The sequence below is a fragment of the Drosophila tropicalis genome, unplaced genomic scaffold (assembly GCF_018151085.1).
Source record: "Drosophila tropicalis isolate 14030-0801.00 unplaced genomic scaffold, ASM1815108v1 contig_593, whole genome shotgun sequence".
NCBI lineage: Eukaryota > Metazoa > Arthropoda > Insecta > Diptera > Drosophilidae > Drosophila > Drosophila tropicalis.
Genome location: NW_027173070.1, coordinates 8,905,541 through 8,915,940, shown reverse-complemented (window position 1 = coordinate 8,915,940; position 10,400 = coordinate 8,905,541).

Genomic DNA, 10,400 nt, shown 5'->3' with positions numbered 1-10,400 from the left:
TTTTTGCAAAAATTGGAGTATCCCCATGAAATTCACCAATATAATAGAATTTGATATAAAATCTCAGATCCCAAAATTTGACCCTGATCGGATAAATAGAACACAAGTTACAGTCTATATAAATCGGTTCAATCGCTGCCGGCAGCTCTGCTTGCTGCCTACTACGTCATCATCAAATCAACAGAGCACATGCATACACACACAGACGCAACGCTACATAAACTGTATGTGTATGCGTGCGTTGCTTTGCTTAGGGAATGAGGGAAGAAGAAGAACAAATTGTACATAGTATGAAGAGTAAAATTGTTTTGTTTGTATATTAATGAATTGAGTTGCAGAAAACAAATTTTGAACATGTGAAATTATTATTGTCAAGGACTGCAAGGGTATATAAACTTCGGCATAGCCGAATTTAACTTCTTTGATATTTTTTTGTTGAAATTGAAACGCGTTTCGGAAACGTGCCAAATATTGGTTTAATATTTCAAATCTGTTTTTTTGTTTTGTTTTGTTTTTTTGTTGTTTAGAATGTTTTTTATAGTTATTCGCAATGAGTTGTAGTTGTAGTTGCAGTTGTAGTGGTGTGTAATGTGTACGTGTGTATGTGTGTGTAAGCCTATGATTGTCATTTTAAAAAATGGCCGACAGAATCCAAGTTTCAGCTGCTGCTTCGTCATTTCTCGTCAGATATATTCTAATTTTGGCCTTCTTCTTCTTGGCAATAAAATACACTCTGTGTGTGCGTGTGTGTGTGTGTGTGAATTACGATAAGGTATACCATTGCCGTCAATATCTTCTTCTTGTGATTTTTCTTTCTTTTTTTTTTTGTTTTTAGAGGTGTATGTGTTTTAATTTCAATGCCCATGTTGTGTAATAATCAAACTTGTTTACTTTGCCAGCCACAGAAAGAAAAGAAAAGCGTTCGAACGTGTCGCTAACCAAATTCTATGCCCCCAACAACAAATATGGCACATATTACTTGGATTGTGTGTCCCAGTCAGTTAAGTTAGTCAGGAAATTGCTACGTAAGTTGTATGAATCAGTTCTGACAGACAGACAGACAGACAGACGGAGAGACAGACGCTTAAACGGTCAATTCGTATTGAAGGCCAGGTTAACACTTAACAAGACCTTTCAGCAACAATTGTTGTATGTCTTCTTGTGTTCAATCAACTCCGTAAGTCATCGAACTTCAATCAAATTGGAATATTGGCTCGGCGATTGCAATGTCAGAGAACAAATGTTAAACGAAACTGGAAGTGAGAAATCTCATGCCGTCAAAAAGGGCAAGATTTGTGGAGTAATCAAAATAACAATAGCTACAACAAGTTGATCTGATCTTGCTGTCGTTTTTTGTTGTTGTTGTTTTTTTTTTTTTTTGCACAATGGGCCAGGTTAGTACCCAATGTTGATTAATATACAAATTGTTTGTTATGGCTTCGACGTCTAGATAACATTGGAGATTCCAACTACACAGTGAAAAATTCTGAATATCATAAACGGGCTAAGTTATAGTTAATACTTAGGGCTAAGTTATAGTTGATACTTAGCCCTTTTATGATATTCAGAATTTTAAAGTTATAGTTAATACTTTTTACAATGTAGTTACATTAAAAAGAAACTAATATTATATAAAAACAAAATTTAAAATAAGTTTATAAGTTGTCAAACATGTTAAATTGCCTTCTAAGCCAGACCGCAAACCAAGAAAATTTTCGAAAATATCCTTATATATTTTACACATAATAAATAATTTATTTTGATTTTGCTTTATTTCGCATTTATCGAACTTTTCTGAATCCAACGCTGTCATGACTCCAAAGAAATTAATTATTAAAAACATCAAGATAATCTAAACAATAATATACATTTTTATTTCATTAAATTCAAGTTCTTGTTAAAGTAATTTAAATAAAAAAATATCAAAGAAGTTAAATTCGGCTATGCCGAAGTTTATATACCCTTGCAGTCCTTGACAATAATAATTTCACATGTTCAAAATTTCTTTTCTGCAACTCAATTCATTAATATACAAACAAAACAATTTTACTCTTCATACTATGTACAATTTGTTCTTCTTCTTCCCTCATTCCCTAAGCAAAGCGACGCACGCATACACATACAGTTTATGTAGCGTTGCGTCTGTGTGTGTATGCATGTGCTCTGTTAACAGATGGTGACGTAGTAGGCAGCAAGCAGAGCTGCCGGCAGCGATTGAACCGATTTATATAGACTGTAACTTGTGTTCTATTTATCCGATCAGGGTCAAATTTTGGGATCTGAGATTTTATATCAAATTCTATTATATTGGTAAATTTCATGGGGATACTCCAATTTTTGCAAAAATTTTTGTTCCAGAGCTATATGATATAGTAGTCCGATCCCAAAGATTTTCATACTTTATCTCACCCGGGTAAAAAAAAGCTCCCAAAAAAAATTTCATCCCGATAGCTCTTAAGATGGCTGAGTAAAACGCGTACGCACCGACGGACAGACGGACAGACGGACATGGCTATATCGACTTAGCTTCTCATGCTGATCAAGAATATATATACTTTATGGGGTCGGAAACGTCTCCTTCTGTGCGTTACAAACATCTGACCAATTTTATAATACCCTCTGCAAGGGTATAACAATTCATTTATTCAATACTGATTATTACCAATTAAACTCATACATGTTTCTGGGAAACAACGTGACGTGTAAAATTGGCTAAGAAGAGGGCTACCGAAACGTGGCCAATGTAAAGCAACCAAAGATAAACAACGAAAAGTTTTTATTTAAAAAACTTGAAAAAAGTTTTATTATATAATAATGAACTAGATTTGAAATATATATTCTTCTTTTATTATACCATGTACACATCGAGTGAATAGGTATATTAAAGTGGCCAAAATGTTTGTGACAGGCAGAAGAAAGCTTTTTCGACCCTATAAACAATATATATTCTTGATTAGGATCTGTTAATGCTAGGCTATTCCTAGTCGATCTAACCTTGTCCATCTGTCTGTATGAACATTTACAGTGGCTCACAGCTAATTTCGTACAGCTCTGCAGTAAAACTTTAAAGGCATTTAACTTCAAATATATAGAAATAATTTTAAAGCAATTTTTTTTTTAAAAGTATATTTATAATTTATTAAATTTAAATTTTAACCAAAAACTACTTTTTTCAAGTCAAAGCTTATTTTTGCCAATTTTTTGTATTTTGGTCGCGGTTTTAGACAATATTTTATCCTATTGGACATAATATAAACGAATATGTTTTCTATTTGCAACAAAATGGTCAATATTTTATTTAAATGACCTCAAAACAGCCACAATGGAAGAATGGCAAAAAAAAAAATAAATTCCAGCAGAGTCAACCAAAAGTTCAGTGGAATTACGATTGAAAATGGAGGTCAAGTTTTAAGTACTAGTCTTAAGTTTTTACAATTTACAATGGGTTAACTATGCTTTGACTACAGCACTCTTGATGAACACCTTATGCTTATATTTAGAAAGTGTTTTTAGAATGAAATGAAATAACTAAAAGTAGTTGAAACGAATTCCTTTATAGATCAAATTGGAAATGACGAATTTGTGTGTTTCCAAAATCTGTGTGATATCTTTTTTTGAGTTTTAATTTGTAACAAAAGTTATAATAATTGAGCCCATTGTGCCGAATATTTTTGATTGATGTGTTTCTTGTTACGTCAATGGCCTTTTGTCCTCGACACCCGCAACTAATCTGGTTTAGCAGTTGCTGATGGTGAGTCTGGTGCGGCTGCTGCTTCCGGATCCAACTGGCAATTTAATCACTCATTGGCTCACTCAACTCACCTGTCTGATCGTTAATTGTTGAAATTGGCAATCGCCGATGCAGAGTCCTCCCTGTGGAGTTGAGTTACCATTGTGGAGTGCTGCAATTGACACCGCTGCGTCCAATTAAAGCCGCCATTCCCTAGCCGGGTGGTCCTTGTTTAGAAAATCCAACTGGTTGGCATGCAGATTGATTCGATTTGATTTGGCTGGCTCTTGCTCTGGCTCTGGCTCTGGCCAGAGACTTGTAGGCAATTTTCCAAATGACCAGCAGTGTCATCAATTTAAATTAAGTTCCTCGACTTTATCGCCGATGCGTTCTCCCCGCTTTTTTGCTTGCTCCATCATCATTATCCGAACAAACATGTCATTAGGCGACGGCAGCGGCGTTGCACAGAATCCTGTTCTCGACTTCAGCCGCTCCAACCCGCTCTGAACCCTATTTTGAGCCTAGAGATGGTTGGAGTTGGGGCTGGGGCTGGGGCTGGGGCTAGAGCTAGAGCTGAAACTGGCATTCCAAGTCGTTGACGGCGGCGAGCAGCAGCGGAAATTGGCCTAGCCTGACTTAACTGTGGCTTCGACTCCATTACACCGCAACAACTTCGTTTCGATTCGATCTTTCAGACTCTGCTTAGACGCAGACGTGAATACATCGTCTCCTCCAAACGTCTCTTGGTCTTCTCGTCTCCTCTCTCTCGTTGTTGTTGTTGTCGTCGCTAATTAAAATAATTGAAATTTCTCACGGGAAACGCGCCATGGCGACACTTGCAAGCAGCAAGCAACTACTCCTGCCTAACTCCTTCGCCTCCCTCATCATATGATCCATATCCATATCCGTTGCAAGTGCTCGCGACTAATTGCAAATTGCAAGAATGTCCACTAACAATCGCATATTGACAGCTGATGGACATTAACATGGATCATCGGTCGCTTCATCGTATAAATACATAAATTTCATTACCAACCCAAAGACAGTTTCTACATAGGCCAAAAGAATTTTCACTGACCAGGCCTAGCCAAGTGTTGTGTGTGTGTGTGTGTGTGTGTGTGTGAGTGTGTGTCTCTGTCTGTGTTTAAAAACAGATCTTGATCTTAGCCAAAAGATAGCCAGACCAAAGTTACGATCATGCCTTGGCCCCATAAAGTTGTCGAAAATGATTTGCAGATCAAGATTCGAGCATACAATTTATGTGAAAAAGTTAAGCAAAAACGCACCAAAAAATAAAAAAGAAAAGCTGAAATCGCAAAAACAAGCAAAAAACCGACAACAACATAAAGTAAACTCTATATTGACTAGATCTATGCCTATCTACCTAAGAGGAATACTCCTCCAATTAGTGCACTAGATTCAATCCAAATGAATTTGAAATTCATGAAGAATTGTTTGTTAGTGCTAATAATGACGCCTTAAAAGCCCTAGATACTAAGTAAAAACCAGATGCTCCAAGTAGAAGAATTAATTAAACTTTTTTTTTTGCTTTATTTCTCAAGAGTTGCGTGAGTTGTTTCCACTTTACTCGGATGAGTTTGTCTATACATCACCCATGCTATATTGCATGAGTATTACAATATATGTTAGGGTATTGGCGGCAATCTATAAAAAGACAAGATAGAGCATCAAATTGTTCTAAGATACATATATCTCATCTAATGCCTTACCGAGGTCAATAGAGTTCCATTTAAAGCATAAAGACCATAAATTGTATAATTCTCCAGATTACAACGCAGATTGGTTGACAATTCAAAGAGCTAAGGGAAATGAATTAGTCTCACTTTGAACATGAACTAAAACTCTACTTACTCTGTGCCTTAGAGATATATCCTGGGCATAGATATTAAATTTACTCAAATGTCGCAGCATCTTATGAAACTTTTCAGAAAGACTTCATTTAACCTTTTGCATTCCTTATAAAATATCACTAGACTTACCGATTGTTTTAGCAGGCTAATACAAATTATGGTTAGAACCAATTTCACCAGCTCCGATATAATGGGATGACCATAGTATAACAAAGCTTCAGTTATATTCAAATTATTTTTCGGATGTTCCATAAGCAATCTCATGCCAAACACTAACAAATGATAGACATTAAAGACAATCACCGTGGATGCCTGCATAATGACCCACAGCAATTGAAGGCGTCGACTCTCGATAGCCCTTTCACCCAGCTCCATAAATTGAATTTGCAGCTAACGATGGCCAATGAATATGGATGCGTTTGAGTGGAAAGTTGAACCAAGTGGTAATGGAAACTCTTACCGACATAATGGCATCTATTTTGGCCAAAGTTTCTGCCACATTTGTCTCACTCGTTTGTTTGGCCACTGGCACAACCTTTTGCAATTGCACAGGAGCTGCATTTCGTGTCCACAGTATGGGAGTTAGCATTGTTTGCCTCGATGTGTCCTTGATGGGTCCTGTGAAAGTGGCTTTTTATAGAAAATTGTGTGGCTTATAGTCAATGGTTGGTTTGGACCTTTGAGACCTTTTGATTGTAGGATAATCAAATATTTATTTACCCATCGGAATTTGTTATTTCACACGCACTTAAACGGTTTTCTGGTTCATTTATTTTGTGGCTCTATAAAATCCCGAAAATAATGTTAAAAAATTTATGATAAAACATTAAAAAACTCAACTCTATGTTTAAGCCAACTCAGGATTAACTTTGTTATTTCTTTGCATAAAATCAATTGGAACCTTGTATATGGGGTTATATTGTAACTTTGGCGGATCAAGGGGTGGTAAAAATTGGGTAATTTGACTTCCCCATCCCCCACCCCACAAAAAAAAAGTCAGAGTCGTTTAAAAAATCAGAGTTTCGTTGAGAAATTTAATTAATTTGTTTATTTTTGACTTTCATTTCCCTCTCCAAAATCGAACGCACGATCTTCCAATGTATTCTAAGGAATATATTTCGCAATTCCATTGAAAAAATTGAAATCAGTTTAATACTGTATTGTAAAGTTTTAGAATTTATGTTTTAAATTTACTTATAAAGTTTTGAGAACAATTCTAAAAGAAGATTTGATTTAATTCTTTACTCAAATTAAGGATATTTAACCGTTTAAAGTGTGTAACGGTTGTTTAAATTTGATTTGATATTGAGAATTTAGAATTTGTATATTTATTTTGTTTACAGTGAGTTCTGAATTTTAGTATTTCTTTTATATTAAACGTAATTTTGTTCTATGGTTAACAATTTTTTCTATTTCAATATTTTGAAACGTTTATTGCAAGGAGGATAATTTTTATGTAGAGGTAGTCGAAGATGAAAAAAAAAACAAATATTAGGAAAATTTTTCTACAACTTCAATTCTAAAGGCCTGAATCTTTATCTTTTATTTCGTACCAAATACAGAAGTTTGTTTAACAATAAGTCATTTACAAATACATAACTTAAGATCATTTGTTTAAAGACATTTTTTCATAGATTTCCATTTTGTTATAAAGTTTAAAGGATGTTCTTCTTTATGTTTTTCTGCCAATTTTGTTGCTAAACGTAATTTAACACTAACACCTTAGGGTTTTAAGTATTTGACACACTTTATAAAATATGTATATTTAAATATGTATATATTTCTTTAAAATGAAAAATCTATGAAAAATGTAGTTTTATCTACCGTTTTTAGTTTCTTGTAGGTCTTAGAAATGATTAGAAATCAACTTCTGGCAATTTTTTCACTCATTAATCATTTTAATGCATTTTCGTTGGCTGATCAAATATTGTTCACATGTCGCCCATACTGAAACCAAATTAAGCCCTTGGGAGTGGCCATGTGGTCATGTTTGGGGACCCACCCGGACCCGCCCGGACGACAGTTGAACAAAGTGTGTGTCAGTTGCAGTCAAGTGGAGTCATAAAGCTCAACAATATCTCGACGGTTGGTGGCAACAACTGCGATCAGTCAATGCAACAGACAGGACAGACTGACATAGCGACCGAGAGACCGATAGACCGATAGTCAGACTGTTAGACAGACAGACAGACAGACAGTAGCAAAGGCTGAAGGCTGTGCGGGAATTGGCACTGGGAATTGGTTTTTCTTTTTGAATTTGTAATGGGTGGGCGGTTGAATGGATTTATGGCCTGCCCAGCGTCAACTTAATGAGTTGGTTGCATTAATAAAGCACTCGTGAGGAGGCCCACGAAACACTGCAACAACAACAACAACAACAACAGAAAATTCACAAAAACAAAACAAAAAATTGGAAATAAAGGCAATTGGATTAGATTAGACGATGGAGACAGAGAGACAGCACAGCAGCTGTCGTGACAGGTTGACTTCGACTTGGAGTTAAAGCAAAACGAATGAGAATTTATGGCCAATGGTGGTGGAGCTGGACCAAAAGCTTGGAGCTTGGAGTCGGAGAGTGCGTGCCTGGGACGCAATATTTTATAATGACTTCATGAGAGCCTGGAGCTCCAGCTCAATAGTAGCCTCTGGGCTAACCAAAAAAAAAACCTCTAATAAAAAAACTTGACTTTATTTTCCGTGTGTCCAAAGGCGAGTGTGTGTTTGTGTGTGCTCTGTGTGTGTGTGTTTTTCTCTCTTTTGGTTTTTTTTTGGCCAAATTTGGTGGCTTTGCTTTGATTCGTCGTCGCATAATTGCCAATTATCCCAATGTGAATCGTGGGCGATGTAACCAATTTCATATACATATAGAGTAGAAATGTTTCAAATGGCACGCAAAACCCTGCGGGTTGTCTACCCCCATGCGGTCAGCAGGAGGAACAGGATTAGGCGAGAGGAGTGGAGGGAATTTTGCTATTTATATGAGTCTAATGTGATTGCATTTAATTGTTTGGTTTGCTTTTATTTTATGGGGGGAGGGGGGCCTGGTCAGGTGCATATTGGTTGCCATTTATTAATTGCTTTTCCATTCACTTTGCCAACTTGAATGTGGCACACACACACATACACACACCCGCTGAGAGTTCTCCTGCACACGCACAATTTGCATTTTATTCAAATCGCTTTCGTATTGGAGAGACTGGGGGTAAAATTAGCCTCTAATTGGAGTTTACACGCTGCATTTTTTATGAGCAAATAAATTGTTTGCACCAAAGTTAAAGTTTTTTTTAAAGCTTTTTCTGAAAATCAAAATGAAAATCAAATGTGCAATAACAAATCAAGTGGAGTGTGCGTTTGTGTGTGTGTGTTGGATCCATTCACTACGCACACTTGGATAAAGACAGCGTCTAAAGTAATGCCTTCTCGCTTTAACACTCGTTGTTTATTTGGTTTTTTCTTTTTCATTTTCATAATTGCACTCAAATACAAATGCAATAACTGTGAGTGTGTGTGTGTGTGTGTGTGTGTGTGTGAGGTGTGTGTATGCGTGCTCACACCTGCATAAGTAAATCACGCATATACACGCACAGGTGAATGAGGTTGACAACAGCTGCAACTTGGCTAAAGTAGGCGTGTTTTTAATAGACGGCCTTAGACAACACTCACACACACACACACACGCATCAAAATGGCGTCCATATTGCCAGAAAATACAATCACATATAAATAATTGCAAAACGACATAAACAAAAGTGACAAACAAAATAAAAATGGTTGTATTTTGGATCTAAGGCAAAGCTTCGAAAATTAATCAACAAATGTCCAAAGTTCATATCAATAGAAATAAAAATGTAAGCCATGAAACGAAATGGAAATGGAATGGAAATTCTTTATCGTAAACCATTAAATTAAAGCTTTTAATACATTTTTTTAAACATTGTTAAAGTTTCCTCCTCAAAATGTAAAGGATTGTTGACCTCTTATAATTTCTCCTAAATTAATTTAATTTACAAAGATCCTACAAATTTTAGGATAGCCTTGATTTTATGGGGAAAGATTAGAAAACGCTTCTCCAATAGTGTTTTGTTTTATCTATCTTTAACATATTGTATAAAAATAAGGAAATTTGTGATTTCCAAAATCAATTTCATATTCCACAACCCCAATTTCCCTCTTTATACGATTTAATAATAGAGTGTCTGTCTGTTGTAGATCCTCTGAGCGTATACTTAATATTCAATTAAGCAAACATTGAGGCGTATACTTAATACATAATGCTCGATATTTAGCATCAGCCCTGAAAACCCCAAAAATTAATTTTCTGTGAAACAAACTTAAAGAAGATTGATTAGATAGTTTTTATTCCTGCAATATACTCAAAATTCGTTATAAAAGATTCTCAAAACAAAATGAGATTTAGACAATCTTATCATCTTAAGTAAGTAAGATCATTTAAAACTTAAAGCTTCACTATCCAAAGTTTAAAAAAATGCAACTAAAACTTAAATAATTAACTAATTTAGTATGTAACTCTTGACATTTTCATATGATTTTATCATGAACAGATCTAGTTATTATTTTCGGGAAACATTTGATCAAAAACCATAATTTTCAGCTTAATAATTTCAGAAATTTTTGAATGAAGACAGTTATTTTGACAGTATAGGGACGACCTTAAGGACTCGCTAGTTAGACGTATAAGAAGCCAAAGAAAGTCAAAAGTAAATCTAATCCCCAAGCATCTCCTTTTAGAAGCAGTCCATGAGTCCATTAAACGACAAACTTTTGTTTGGCATTTACTA